The 15,984-nt window shown below is 43.0% G+C and overlaps 1 protein-coding gene and 1 long non-coding RNA gene across 2 annotated transcripts in view; one reads left to right on the plus strand and one right to left on the minus strand.

Moving 5' to 3' along the window:
- CSMD1 (CUB and Sushi multiple domains 1) overlaps positions 1-15,984 on the minus strand; it is a 1,979,019-nt gene that overhangs the window by 1,928,359 nt on the left and 34,676 nt on the right. The gene's annotated exons all lie outside the window — the stretch shown is intronic.
- Positions 884-8,503, plus strand: LOC122464950. Its single transcript, XR_006289412.1, has 3 exons — positions 884-998; positions 7,833-7,905; positions 7,989-8,503. It is a non-coding gene; the product is annotated as an uncharacterized LOC122464950 (long non-coding RNA).

The following is a 15,984-nucleotide window of genomic DNA, read 5'->3' on the forward strand; positions in this document are numbered from 1 at the left end:
ATCGGTAAGTTGAGCAAAGACCCTGAATAACATTTTATCAGAAGCAGCACATACGTAGCTATTTCAGTTGCTGCAGCAAGTCAGATGCATAGAATGAAAAAAAAGAACTAAAAACAAATTCCAACTAATAAAAAAAAGAGACTTTTTTAGTTGACTTTGAAGTTTCCATGCCAATTGCCTGTAGCAATAGAGAATTATTATATTCCCAGTGAAACATTATTATCAGGTGGATTCTTAACACAAAGACTCCTCAAGCCCTGAAGGCAATAAAATGGGAAATCTCAGAAATGCTGTATGAAGAGATGGCTATAAACTTCATTTCTTCTTGTGGAAGAAAAGAGAAAAATCTAGGTAAATCAGATATTTTTTTAACATCCATGTTTGATATTTCTGCTAACAGATACTCATTTTCATATTTTCCACACTCGCACCCTGCTCTTGTAATCAAATGAAAAACTATCTGTGCTATTTACCTAGTCCCTTTGCCCAGCCTGTGAGCCCTGCAAATGAAAGGCCAAATTCTACCTTTCTTATTAAATAGCTTTTAGTCATATGAGGAATCTCATTGAATGCACTCCATGTGAGTAAGGCCTGCAGAATAAAAATGTCCTTTCTATCTTCAGATATGATCCTGCAAGCCATCTGCACACAGAATCCATATGCTAGATGATGGAGTTTTGCTTACTGAGGGCTTGTTTTCATTTTAGGCTGAAGGGCTCAATCTTGCTCTTCAGGGCAGGAGCCAAGTCTTTAATCCATCTGTAGAGTGTCATGCACACTGTATAAATGATAGATAATGACCATAATTGTATGCAGCTGCATTAGGTTTAACTAGTTTATTCAAAAGAGGCTGCAGTCTGTTGTGATTACACAACCAATTGTAGTTAACTCCAGGAGCATTCACTGGTGCACAGGTGGGGAGAATAGATCCTTCACATTGACTACAAAATGAGCTTTCTGAATAACCTCTGTCCAGCCAGGAGGATTGCTAGGAACAGGTATGCTGTTTTCTCAACCTTAAACTAAATTTAATAGAAAAAGAACCAATGTACAATTGCTAGAGTGGAATGAGAGAGCAAGCTCTTGGCAAAAATGAGCTTTCGAGGTCTATTTTCTGTAAAGTAACTGGCAGGCTACCAAGCAAACAGTGCTTCTATATTCAACAATTTCTTGAACTAATTTATCAAGGAGCTATGTAATATATTGTAGGCACAATGCTACACAATTCCCATTTTCTATTTTAGGATAACCATCCCCTTCTAAAAAGAAAAGGAGTACTTGTGGTACCTTAGAGACTAACCAATTTATTTGAGCATGAGCTTTCGTGAGCTACAGCTCACTTCATCGGATCCCCTTCTAACCGACTCTGGGTGTTTAGATTAAATACAAAATTGATCCAGTGTTAAAGCTTCCCAGGTAAAAATCACAAAACAATAGAAAAGCAAAATTAAAACTACTATTCTCTACCAGCAATGTTAACTTAGCCAGATCTCATTCATCCTTATAGATGCATGACAGGAACAGTCCCACCTTCTTCACTGCCCCAGGGAGACTTATTAAGAATAATAAGGCCAAATTAATCCTACATGTGGTAAAACCCACAGGAAGGCACTCTGGGGGTAGAAATCTTTGAGGATCCCTTCACAGGTATCTCTGCTACATCAACCTGTCGCAGGGCTTACCTCTAACAGAGAAGGTCCTAGGATGCACCCTTAAACCTTGTGGATCTCCAGGGAATTGTGGACTACCAAGGATTCCCAAGGCTACTGCGGTTACTGAGCCTTCCCCATTTCTTCCATGGCATATCCTACCTCCATACACTCTCCTGCAAGGACTCAGCCTATGTGGGTCCAGAAGAAGGGTGGAGGTGGGTGAGACTGCCTTTCATGTGGGAAGGATGGAACCCACATGCACAGATATTTGAGGGGGGAGGAAATTATCTGAGCCATAATGTAGGAGGTTTTTTGCATCCCACAAACCTTAGGCTCTTATGAAGGACCAGATACAGTCTGCCTCTTAAAGTATGTCTACATTGTACACTCCTTAATGGCAGCATGTAGAGTATGTACACTGCACACACACCCCTAGCATGTGCATAAATAGCAGTATATACAGTGAGGCACTGCTTAGATGACTAAAGATACATCTGAACCCTTAGGGTATGTGCCCTACATGGCTCTCTACACACCCAAGCAATGCCTTCCTCCTCTACACTGCTATTTTTAGCATGTAGTGTCCTGCTGCAGGAGTCTTTCCCTGCTACGGGGAAGGGTCCCAGCAGTGGGGAAAGGCTCTGGCAAGGGCAGGCAGCGGGATATGGCTCTGGCAGTTTCCTACTGCCTTAGACTTTCTCTGCTACCTCCTCCCCCCCATGCCAGAGCCTTTCACTGCCACGTGTAGCGACACATATCCCACATGCTGCCGCCAGCAGGATGCAGTGTAGATATACCACTAATGTGTTGGAGTCAGAAAGTATGGTCTTTTGTGGGGTTTTTTTTTTTTGGATTAGATTAATAGACTCATAGAGTTTAAGACCAGAAGGGATCATCAGAACATGTAGTCTGATGTCCTATATATAATAGGCTATTGAAATTCATCCAGTTATCCCTGTATTGAACCCAATAACTTGTTAGACTATGCTTTTCTAGAAGATATGCATTTGAGTCTTTATCTGAAAACACCAAGTGATGGAGAATCCACCAAGTCCCTTGGTAATTTGTTCCAATGGTTAATCACCCTCACTATCAAAAATACGACCCTAATTTCTAATTTGAATTTGTCTGGCTTTAGCTTTCAGCCATTTGTTCTTGTAACACCTTTCTCTGCTGGATTAAAGAGCCCTTTAATACCCAGTATTTTCTCCCTGTGAAGGTCCTGACACACTGTAATCAAGTCACCTCTCAGTCTTCTTTCTGATTACCTAAACAGATTGAGGTCTTTAAGTCACTCACTGAAAGGCATTTTTTCCAGCCCTTGAGTCATTTTTGTGGCTTTTTTCTGTACCTCCTCCAGTTCTTCAACATCCTTTTAAAATCTGGACCCCAGAACTGTACACACTATTCTAATACTGATCTCACCAATGCTGTATAAAAAAGTAAAAATCCTTACTCCTACTCATTACACCTCTGTTCATACATTCAAGGATTGCATTAGTACTTTCTGCCACAGCACCATTCTGGAGCTCATGTTGAGTTTCTTGTCCATTATGACCCCTAAATCCTTTTGAGAATCACTGCCAGGGTACAGTCCCTCATTCTATAGGTTTGGTCTGCATTCCTCGTTCCTATATGAAATGCAAAGTTACACATCTATTACAACACATGTTGTTTGAATCAGTCCAGTTTACCAAGCAATCCTGTTCGCTCTTGGCAGTCAGAAGACTTCTATACCACTCTCTGATTGTCCTTCACTGTGGTAACATATCCAACTAGCTAAGCCAGCATAGCACAAGGTACCTAGAACAGGTCTGAGGATCTACTCCATTATGAAAACTGTCAGCCTGAAAAGTGAATGCTTTGGAAAAGATGTGCACAGATACCACTGTGATGGCTGTGCTAGGACTACATTAGATCAAATAAACCTGATTGCACGAAACCAGGGTTAAAATGTTAACTCTTTTGTAACTTTAACTATTGACGGACATGAGTAACTTATGTTATACTACATGTTAATGTCAGCAGGCTCACTTTATCTGTCCACCTAATTTATATACTGGCCAAAATTTTATCTGATGTAATTAAGCAGACCTTTGTTGTTCACCACCCACAGAAAACTTTTTTTTGTTAACTTTTCCCTTTTTGGACGAGCATCACAAAAATAGTGTCATCAAACCATAAACTGCTTCAAAAGAAGTCGGTAGCATCACTGAAATAAAATGTGGGTCCACCTTTACAGCTGTAAGTCATGGACCTCTGAAAACACCGTGATCAGCAGTTCTACTGACAAGCGACCACCGTCAGCAACATTATGCAATTTGAGAGCCGGAAGAAACAAAAACTGGCCTCAATGACTAAATTTATTCCCAAAACTCAGGAAAAAAACAGTAACATTTCATTAGTATAATTAAGCGGTAAATATTGAACATAATTGTTTCAAAACCACCTAACCATAGCCTGCATGCCAATTAACTTTGGGGCATAGAGAAAAGTCATTTAATGGGGAGAGGGAAAAAAAGCCATTTATAACTAAGCAACTGGCCATTAACATCAATTATCACCACTGTAATCCAAGGATTTAATTTATGACTATGTTAAAACTGATCCCAAGAATATTCACCTTTGAAAAATTGTGGCTTTTAAAGGAATTTGCTCAACAGATAATTTTGTCATTTACTGAGCATGCACAGTTGTGTTTTAGAAAAATGAGTAGGTATTTCAGCCGGATAATAAGGTACCAGGAAATCTATTTTTATTATTGTTGTTATTATTTTTTTACAGTTGTCTTTCCCTTACTGCTTTAATGTCAACTACTTGGAATAGTAAAAGTAGTATCATTATGTTCTATTTGTAACTCCTCTCCCAACAGACTTAGGAAATATGCCCATTTACTGGCATGTCACTTCTGAGGGTATAGGTGTGTACATGACATTTTGCTTTATTTATGCTAAGAGACTGTAGGTTAGCATAGCCTTCAGTTTGGTTGGGACACAAGAGTATGTTCTGGAATCTATCAGCACAGGTAAAACTTCAATAAGTAGCCTTACTCCCAACAATCCAGTTAACTCCCATTGACTCTGGGACAGTTTCTTTGTTAAACCTCTTTGCTGGATCTTTAATGAAGTTTAAAGTTTTAGTTGCATTTGCATCAGGAATTTTAAGAGGGGTTCCCACCATTGGTCTACCTCTAGCCGGTGTAGGAATAGTGGGAGTGCTAGTGCAGACAGGTGTTCTTACCGCCAGGTCACCAAACCCGGATCAGGGAATAGGCTGTCATACACTCGCTAATTGTAGATGATGAATCTTGGTGTCTTGTATTGCCCTGGTCAACACTATGGACTAGAGGCTATTGTACTCTGTCTCCCTCCAAAACAGTTTGTGCTCTTACCAGCTGAAATAGACTGACATCACCTTTTACAACATTCCTTACTAGTTGAGTGGCTTTTGACAAGTTTACTTCCCTTATAAAGCGTTAAAGGACTATTCCAGCAGATCAGATCAGTAAGAGCTTTGGTAGAGAAGCAGGCTTATTACAGGCAGCGTAAGAGGGCCAACCGTGACAGCTAGCAACCTGTAGTGTTGACAGGATTTTGTTTTGTTTTTTTGTTCTGTTTTAAATCTGCACCCTCTATTCAGATACAGAGTAGAAAATGCCATGTCTGTGTTAAAGGTCGCTTAGTTTATGAGTGTGTACATTGTCAGGAATTCATAAGCAGAAAGAGGTCCGCTCACAAGGTGCTTCTCAAAGTTTGGGTGCCGAATCTTAGTAGGAAAGGCGAGTTTGTCAGTACACATTTAGACCAGGTTCCAAAATCAGTGTATACTATGTACTGTAATGTATGCTTACATCTAGCAATTCTACCACACTACTCTTCCTCCACTGGGTTCCAAATTACCGTCTAGCACATTTGGACATTCATAGGGCACACTGGATATATAAGTACCAATTAGCTATGTTTTGATTAAAGAGATGCATTTTAATTAACTTCATTAGTTTTAATTTTTTAAGTAAAACTTATAAAATGGTGTTGTACTAAGATAAGAACTTTGGCAACAATATGCAGAGTTCTAGATTCCAATTCTGACAAAAATAAACTCTCCCTTTGTGTAGAATTACAATGTACTAGTGGTGTCCATACACTGTGGGCCTGATTTTCAAAGGTGCCGAGTAGTGCTCATGTCTCCTGTGGCCTTCAACTTGAGCTGTGGGCACTCACCACTTCTAAAAGAACAGACTTTATAAAGACTTAGGGCCAGATTCTGAAAGATACTAAGGCATCTAAGGAAGCAGATGCCAAGTAGGATTTTCAAATGGGAGTTAGGCACCCAGGTGCACCTAAATACCTTTTAAAATATGGCCCTTAGAAACAGAGATTCAAGAAAAAAGAAAAGGAGGACCTGTGGCACCTTAGAGACTAACAAATTTATTTGAGCATAAGCTTTCGTGAGCTACAGCTCGCTTCATCGGATGCATTCAGTGGAAAATACAGTGAGGAGATTGATATACACATGAGAACATGAAACAACGGATGTTGCCATACACACTGTAATGAGAGTGATCAGGTAAGGTGAGCTATTACCAGCAGGAGAGCGGGGGGTGGGAGGGAAACCTTTTGTAGTGATGGTCAAGGTGGGCCATTTCCAGCAGTTGACAAGAACGTCTGAGGAACGGTGGGGGAGGGTGGAAGGCAATAAACATGGAGAAATAGTTTTACTTTGTGTAATGACCCATCCACTCTCATTCTTTATTCAAGCCTAAGTTAATGGTGTCCAGTTTGCAAATTAATTCCAATTCAGCAGTCTCTCATTGGAGTCTGTTTTTGAAGTTTTTTTGTTGAAGAATTGCCACTTTTAGGTCTGTAATTGAGTGACCAGAGAGATTGAAGTATTCTCAGACTGGTTTTTGAATGTTATAATTCTTGTCGTCTGATTTGTGTCCATTGATTCTTTTACGTAGAGACTGTCCAGTTTAGCCAACGTACATGGCAGAGGGGCATTGCTGGCACATGATGGCATATATCACATTGGTAGATGTACAGGTGAACGAGCCTCTGATAGTGTGGCTGATGTGATTAGGCTCTATGATGGTGTCCCCTGAATAGATATGTGGACACAGTTGGCAACAGGCTTTGTTGCAAGGATAGGTTCCTGGGTTAGTGGTTCTGTTGTGTGGTTGCTGGCAAGTATTTGCTTCAGGTTGGGAGGCTGTCTGTAAGCAAGGACTGGCCTGTCTTCCAAGATTTGTGAGAGTGATGGGTCGTCCTTCAGGATAGGTTGTAGATCCTTGATAATGCATTGGAGAGGTTTTAGTTGGGGGCTGAAGGTGATGGCTAGTGGTGTTTTGTTATTTTCTTTGTTGGGCCTGTCCTGTAGTAGGTGACTTCTGGGTACTCTTCTGGCTCTGTCAATCTGTTTCTTCACTTCAGCGGGTGGGTATTGTAGCTGTAAGAATTCTTGATAGAGATCTTGTAGGTGTTTGTCTCTGTCTGAGGGGTTGGAGCAAATGCGGTTGTATCGTAGAGCTTGGCTGTAGACAATGGATCATGTGGTGTGGTCTGGATGAAAGCTGGAGGCATGTAGGTAGGGACAGCGGTCAGTAGGTTTCTGGTATAGGGTGGTGGTTATGTGACCAACGGTTATTAGCACGGTAGTGTCCAGGAAGTAGATCTCTTGCGTGGACTGGTCCAAGCTGAGGTTGATGGTGGGATGGAAATTGTTGAAATCATGGTGGAATTCCTCAAGGGCTTCTTTTCCATGGGTCCAGATGATGAAGATGTCATCAGTGTAGCGCAAGTAGAGTAGGAGCATTAGGGGACGAGAGCTGAGGAAGTGTTGTTCTAAATCAGCCATAAAAATGTTGGCATACTGTGGGGCCATGCGGGTACCCATAGCAGTGCCGCTGATTTGAAGGTATACATTGTCCCCAAATGTGAAATGAGATTCAAGAGTAGTTTTCCCCCTGCCCCTCCCCACAGAAATCTCACTGTTATCACCTCATTAAGCTCAGGCTTCATTACAATCCAAATAAAAAATTAAAAGTAATTAGATATAACCTAATTTTAAAAAACACAAACCCTCCATCTTCCTTGTCTTGACTGGTTAGACCACTTGAAAGACATTTTGGTAATCAGTGTATCAGTGCTTTATCAACTTGACAGTTCATCTTTTTGTTTTCAGCTACAATCAACAGGTACAACAGTAATGTTTCAGTTATTAAACACAACCATGTTTAATATAGTGTGCTAACAAGGTAAGGAGCTTGTGAGAGGGGGCAGGGGGCATTATTTTGTCTTTGGCAAACTGGAAGCTGACTTCTCCTTTTCCTTGTACAAGTATTTAGGGAAAGAGAATGAGGCAGTGCTGGAGCAGGCCAACCAGGGTTCTCAGCAGAAAATTCTGAAGAAAACATCTGGGAGCAAGGAAGACTCCATGCCCAGTCACTGTGGCACTAAGATGGTAACCCAGATGGAAGAGGAGGGAATGTACTGATTTTGTTTTCTAGTTCTGTAAAACAATATCTGTTTGTATTCTGTTATTGTAACTACTGCATTTCAAGAGCCTCAGGTAATAAAACCCTTAAGGAAGAACATAGCTAACTTCCTGGACTGTTTAGATTTGAATATTAAACAGCTGACCTAATCTATCAGCTCAAACAGCTGTTCTGTTAGGTAGTCACTCTGGAGTACTTTTACTTCATTTATGAGAAATATAATAAACAGCATAATTCTATTCTCCTTTGAGGAGCTTTGAATGTCTGTTGCTAACCGAGCTCATTCCATCTGCTTAAGTGCCAGAATCGTTGGGGTTTTTTTTTTGCCTTTGTTTAAAAATACTGCTATAAAAATACAATAAAGCTGTTTGTTTGTTTATGGATAAATGGTGTGCGTGAATTATTTGTGATATAGTATGTAGTATTTTAAAGATGTGCTTTATTAAAATGCACTTGAATTCTTTTCTGCTGATATGTTTTTGAGATCAATTCATTAAACTGTTGTTTTGCTGTGATTTTGTTAGTCACTTTAAATCTGTTAGAATGGATGCCTTGTGTCTATGCTTTGTATCTCCCCTCTCCCACATCCCTTCTATATCTTTGGCAGTGAAGTAAAGTTGTGTTGGTTGTCCAATGAAAAAAATCCAGACATCTGCCTCAGCCTCAACACAAGATTTGGCAACAGCTACTACCACCGAATTTTATAATGATAAAAAAAAACCCTGCTTCTGTGTCACCATCCATCCAAGAACTTTAACTTCATTTATATTTGAAATATCATTCTGTCTCCTAACACCCTTCTGGGGAAAATGTATATCATCATCTTACAGATGAGAAAACTGATGCACAGGGAGATTACAGTCAACATTTTCAACAGTTACCACCGTTTTGTTGCCTCTGTATTTAGAGGCCCAGCCTGAGACAGGCAGGGCTTGATTTTTAGACGTGGTAAGCACCTTCTACTGCACACAAAATAAATGGTAGCTGAAGGTGCTCAGCACCTCTGAAAATCAGGATGTAAGCATCTCAAGCTGATCATCCAAAAGTTGAGGCATGCAAACTCAGTGGCAATTTTTGAATGTGCTACCCCAAGTGACACCCAGAGGCTCAGAGGTTTTGGCCAAAAGAAATCTGAGGTTCAACAAGGACAAATGCAGAGTCCTACACTTAGGACAGAAGACTCCCATGCACTGCTACAGGCTGGGGACCAACTGGATAAGCAGCAGTTCTGCAGAAGAGGACCTGGGGATGACAGTGGACGAGAAGCTGGATATGAGTCAGCAGTGTGCCCTTGTTGCCAAGAAGGCTAATGGCATATTGGGCTGCATTAGTAGGTGCATTACTAGCAGATCGAGGGAAATTATTAGACCCTCTATTCAGTACTGGTGAGGCCACATCTGGAGTATTGTGTCCAGTTTTGGGCCCCTCACTCCAGAAAGGAAGTGGACAAATTGAGGAGAGTCCAACGGAGAGCAACAAAGATGATTCGGGGGCTGAGGCACATGACTTATGAGGAGATGCTGAGGGAACTGGACTTATTTAGTCTGCAGAAGAGAAGAGTAAGAGGTATTTGATAGCAGCCTTCAACTACCTGAAGGGGGGAGGGGGGTATTCTAAAGAGGATGGAGCTACGCTGGTCTCAGTGGTGACAGATGACAGAACAAGGAGCAATGGTCTCAAGTTGCAGTGTGGGAGGTGTAGGCTGGATATTAGGAAACACTATTTCACTAGGAGGGTGGTGAAGCACTGGAATGGGTTACCTAGGGAGGTGGTAACCATCCTTAAAGGTTTTTAAGGCCCAGCTTGACAAAGCCTTGGTTGGGATGATTAGATGGGGTTGGGCCTGCTTTGAGCAGGGGGTTGGACTAGATGTCCTCCTGAGGTCTCTTTCAACCCTAATCTTCTATGATTGTTAAATCTGTGGCAGAGCTGGGCATAGTACCCTCGTCTCCTGAATCCCTGTTCTGTGCTTTCACAGCACGATCATATAGTTCCTGATTCAGTCTGAAGCTGATACAGCCTATCTCACATCTCAGCATGCAATGCTCAGCCTTGATCAGAGATATCACATGCTGGGACCTGTGATCTTTGCTGACTGCTCCTCCATATTAAAATGAGGGCAGCTATAATGTACTTCATCTTATTCAAACCTTAGTCTCCTAAGAAACTGCCAATACAGCCCATAGCTGGTCAAAGATCTGGCACCTTGACAACACAGCAGAAGAAATACATGGGCATGCTGATACCACCCAGAAATGGGGAAGGTGTATTTACATCCTCCCTCTGAATATATCATCACTGGAAGCAAGGAGTAAGAGAGATCAAAAGAGAAGCAGTGGCACAGATATACTGATCTTCCATCTGATTCTTGGTAACTCAAAGAAAAATTATTCGCACAATCAGCAGGAAGTGAGAAAAGTAAGAGAAGTGAGTGACACAGCTTTGAGGCCTTCAGATATGAGAAAGAGAGGTTTGCACAGGATGACACAATCATTTGGTTAGTACAGATTTTTGTGTTTTTATCCTGAAGGATACAGGAAAAGGACAATGAGATGGACTGAATGTAGGCTACCTGAACCTGGTTTATTGACATAAGACACAAAATAAAAGTTAGTCCTGGGTATGGCTGCCAACTTTCTAATCGCACAAAACCACACACTCTTGCCCTGCCCCTTCTCCAAGGCCCCACCCCCACTCACTCCATCACCCCTCCCTTTGTCACTCGCTCTCCCGCACCTTCACTCACTTTCACCGGGCTGGGGCAGGGGATTGGAGCATGGGGGGGGGGGGGGAGGGCTCCGGCTGGGAGTACAGGCTCTGCAGTGGGGCTGAGGATGAGGGACTTAGGGTGCAGGAGCAGGCTCCAGACTGGGACAGCAGGTTGGTATGCAGGAGGAGGTGTGGCCTCTGGCTGGGGATGTGGGCTGTGGGGTGGGGCTGGGGATGAGGGATTTGGGGTGCAGGAGGGGGCTCAAGCCTGGGTCAGGGGATTGGGGCATGAGGGGGGTATGAAGGCTCTGGCTGGGAGTGCAGGATTTGCAGTGGGGCTGGTGATGAGGGGCTTAGGGTGTAGGAGGGGGCTCTAGGCTGGGACAGAGGGTTGGGGTGCAGGATGGGGTGTAGCTCTGGCTGGGGGTGTGGGCTGTGGGGTGGGGCTGGGGATGAGGGATTTGGGGTGCAGGAGGGGGCTCAGGCCTGGGTCAGGGGTTTGGGGTGTGGGAGGGGGTGCAAGTGCAGGCTCCACGAGTGAGTTAGGGTGCAGGAGGGGGTTCCAACCTGGGGCAGAGGTTTGGGGTGCAGGCTCTGGCCATGCAGCGCATATCTCAGGTGGCTTCTGGTCAGTGGCACAGCAGGGTTAATGTAGGATCCCTGCCAGCCCTGGCTCTGCGCGGCTCCCAGAAGTGGCCGGCGTGTCCCTCTGGCTCCTAGGTGGAGAGGCTAGGAGGCTCTGTGTGCTGCCTATGCCCACGCCCACAAGTGCTGCCCCCACAGCTCACATTCACCGTGGTTCCAGGCCAATGGGAGCTGCATAGCTGGTGCTCGGGGCAGGGGCAGCACGCGGAGCCACTATAGCTACCCCTGCATCTAGGAGCACGACAACTGCTACTGGCTGGAAAATGCGTTGGTTGCAGTTTGTGCCACTACAGCAGCCACTTCTGGGAGCTGTGCGGAACCAAGGCATTCAGGGAGCCTGCCTTAGCCCTGCTGTACTGCCAACAGGACTTTAATAGCCCAGTCAGCTATGCTGACCAGAGCCACCAGGGTCCCTTTTTGACCGGGCGTTCCAGTCAAAAACTGGACACCTAGCGACCCTAGTCTTGGGACTTCTATTTTTCCCTCTGAGTCTGCTCTCTGCAGCTCTTCCCTGCCTTTGCAGGCCACTGTCTGCCCTAGCTGAGCGGAGTCTTTTCTTGCTCCCACAGAGTAAGCTCTCCATGACCCTCAGCCTTTTTGATCTGGCTTCCAGACCTACATGCTCCTCCCCAGTTTGAAAGAGCCGCTTATTTACCACAGCTTTTCTACTGTCCCTGCCACAGCTTCCTCTGCTTGTTTCTCCCTGAACGTTCCTCCCCACTAGGGTTGCCAATTTTAATTGGATGTAATTGGATGAGATTTCATCACATGACATAATCTTTAATTCAAGATTAAACTTTAATTCCTGGAGACTCCAGGCCAATCCTGGAGGGTTGGCAACACCACTCCCCACTTTCTACTGCTCTTGTGGGAGAATCAGCTGATCCCTACTCAGGTGGACCTACTTAGTAACTAGGGTTTATAGCTAGCCACAGGCCCCTAGTTCTTAAAGGGGTAAGCCATCTTGTTACAAATTACAAGACTATTCATCTTGCACATTCCTCAACAGATACAGGACTCTAAGAATACTTTTTGATCTGAATAATCAAACTGAGCATGTAAATTCTATAGTCATTTGGGTTTAAAGCAAATTAATATTAATAGAGCAATCAATCATGTGTATGTGCTATGTGTCACTGGATAACATAAAGACATTTCCTGTATACAGATATTGGGAAACTGCCAACCTCAGAGTGACTAGGATTTTATTTCCTTTATATAACTAGCAGCTAAATAAAGATGTGAGGTAAAGCAATAGAAACATCTAACATTGCCAATTTTGAAAATAATCATTAAGATCCTGATTCTAACTAAGCATTGACTTCAGTGGGCTTTAGATTATGCCCTACACTCATAGGCCAATGGCTTTCAAAAGTGACTCATGGATGGTTCTATTTTTGCGTGGTCAACTTAAGATTCCCCAAAGTGTGCTGATTTTTCATAGAAAATGAACTTCCCTGTTAAAAGCTGGGCCCTTTAAAATATCTCAAATTGGGTTCCCATAAATTGAGGCACCCAAAATTACTTGTCCTCCCCTTAAAGCCAGGACAGAGGTACAACTTATAAAAGAGCCATGGTGCATACAGAACAGAAAGCTTGCACAGAGCCTAAAATATTGTTACATTTACAAATGATTTTGGCCTTTTTTTTTCTTACAAACAAGTAAGACATGATAAGTCTTAACTGGAAAATCTCTCATCATCTTTGAATATTACTACTAGACTTTCTGTATAACCAAGGGCTCTGCAGCCTAATAACTTTTGGGAGAAACACCTAGAGTGAAATCCTGGTCCTAGTAAGAAATGGGAGTTTGGCCACTGACTTCAGTGGAGCCAGGATTTCACCCCGATGAATAGTTATGAATAGCGATAGGACTGCTCTTAGTTTACGTGGCTTTGATAACAGAGAAATTCACTGAACCTAACTTTTGTTGTTACATTTAAGTTGCAACTGCCCTGTCATAAATATAAAGGGAAGGGTAAACCCCTGTAAAATCCCTCCTGGCCAGAGGAAATCTCCTCTCACCTGTAAAGGGTTAAGAAGCTAAAGGTAACCTCGCTGGCACCTGACCAAAATGACCAATGAGGAGACAAGATAATTTCAAAAGCTGGGAGGAGGGAGAGAAACAAAGGGTATGTGTGTCTGTCTATATTTTGTCTTTGCCGGGGATAGACCAGGAATGAAGCCTTAGAACTTTTAGTAAGTAATCTAGCTAGGTACGTGTTAGATTATGATTTCTTTAAATGGCTGAGAAAAGAATTGTGCTGAATAGAATAACTATTTCTGTCTGTGTATCTTTTTTGTAACTTAAGGTTTTGCCTAGAGGGGTTCTCTATGTTTTGAATCTAATTACCCTGTAAAGTATTTACCATCCTGATTTTACAGGGGGGATTTTTTTTATTTCTATTTACTTCTATTTCTATTAAAAGTCTTCTTGTAAGAAAACTGAATGCTTTTTCATTGTTCTCAGAGCCAAGGGTTTGGGTCTGTGGTCACCTATGCAAATTGGTGAGGCTTTTTACCCAACATTTCCCTGGAAAGGGGGGGTGCAAGTGTTGGGAGGATTGTTCATTGTTCTTAAGATCCAAGGGTCTGGGTCTGTAGTCACCCAGGCAAATTGGTGAGGCTTTTTACCAAACCTTGTCCAGGAAGTGGGGTGCAAGGTTTTGGGAAGTATTTTGGGGGGAAAGACGTGTCCAAACAGCTCTTCCCCAGTAACCAGTATTTGTTTGGTGGTGGTAGCGGCCAATCCAAGGACAAAGGGTGGAATATTTTGTACCTTGGGGAAGTTTTGACCTAAGCTGGTAAAGATAAGCTTAGGAGGTTTTTTTCATGCAGGTCCCCACATCTGTACCCTAGAGTTCAGAGTGGGGGAGGAACCTTGACATGGTGGCAGAGTGGTGGGATTAACCTGAAATCATTTTGAGATCCAGTTGAGATTTTTTTTTGAACTAGAAATACAGATTTTAAAAAAGGAGATTTTTTTTTCTTTCCTTTGGAAAGGAAGTCCAGAAGCAGCTGAAACTGAAAGCAGCTTGTTTTTTTCTCTGCTTTGTGGCCAAGCAGAGACAAAAGGGGATTATCTTTGTGAATTGCAGGTTTTCTTTGCCTGGAGGCAGGGTACTTAACTCCTGCAGGGAAATTCACAGTCTTCCAACCCAGAGTTTTTTTTTTTCCCTAAAAGTAAATAGAAGGGGGGGTGTTCTACCCATTTGCCTGGAGACAAAAGTGGCAAGGGTTTTTTTTTTTTGGATTTTGATTTTTTACAAGGAGCACAAGTTTAAAAAGGAAACTTGGTTTTTCTTTGGGCTGGGTAAACAGGTTTCAAAGTAGCTGGAAGTTTTTGCTTTGATTTGGGCCCAGAGCAGAGACAAGGGAATTGTCTTTTTTTTTTTTTTTTTTTTTTTTTTTTTTTTTTGTAGGCTGACAATCACTATCAGAGAATAGGTATTCTATTCCAGCACAGCAAAATTTTACAGCCAAGTTTTTTTTTTGTTTATTTCTAAACCTCGGGTGTAAAGTTAGTTAAAAACAGAGAGGTTAGAATGACAAAATCTGCGGCTCGACTACGGCTGGAATTAGCCAGATTTCAGGCTGAGGAAAGACAAAGGGAACATGAAAGACAGATAGAACTCATGCGGCTGAAGAAGGAGGAGAAGGAACAAGAAAGGGAGGCAGCGAAAGAGGCAGCGAAAGAGGCAGAACAACACCAAGCGGCTGCTCACAGGAGAGCTATGGAAGCAAGGGACAAAGAACTGGAGGAGAAGGAAAAAGAGAGGAAGTATGTGGAGGAGATAGAGAAGATAAAGGCTCAGGAGAATATCCCAACAAACCCTAGCTATCCTTCTCCAAGTACCACTTCCCATCCCAGAAAGTTCCCCACCTACAAAGCAGGCGATGATACTGAGGCCTTCCTAGAAAACTTCGAAAGGGCCTGCCTTGGGTACAACATCTCTACTGACCAATACATGGTAGAGCTGAGGCCGCAGCTCAGTGGACCCTTAGCTGAGGTGGCAGCTGAAATGCCTAAAGAACACATGAACAAGTATGAACTGTTTAAATCCAAGGCGAGAGTCAGAATGGGGATAACACCCGAGCAGTCTCGTCGGAGGTTCAGAGCCCTAAGGTGGAAACCAGATGTGTCATTTACCCGACATGCCTACCACATTGTGAAGCATTGGGAGGCCTGGATATCCGGAGCAAGTGTTGAATCTCCAGTAAATTTGCCCTTCCTAATGCAAATGGAACAATTCTTAGAGGGTGTTCCTGAGGAAATAGAAAGATACATCCTAGATGGGAAGCCCAAAACTGTAATCGAGGCAGGAGAGATTGGAGCCAGATGGGTGGAGGTGGCAGAGAAGAAGAAAACTGGTCGCAGTTGGAGCGGAGACCAGAAGGGACAACCCCAGACCACACCCTATTACCGGGGGCCGCCCAAAGCCCCACCTACCTCCCAAAGAACCCTCCAGACCCCTTATCGTCCCT

The sequence above is a fragment of the Chelonia mydas genome, chromosome 3 (assembly GCF_015237465.2).
Source record: "Chelonia mydas isolate rCheMyd1 chromosome 3, rCheMyd1.pri.v2, whole genome shotgun sequence".
Classification (NCBI taxonomy): Eukaryota; Metazoa; Chordata; order Testudines; family Cheloniidae; genus Chelonia; species Chelonia mydas.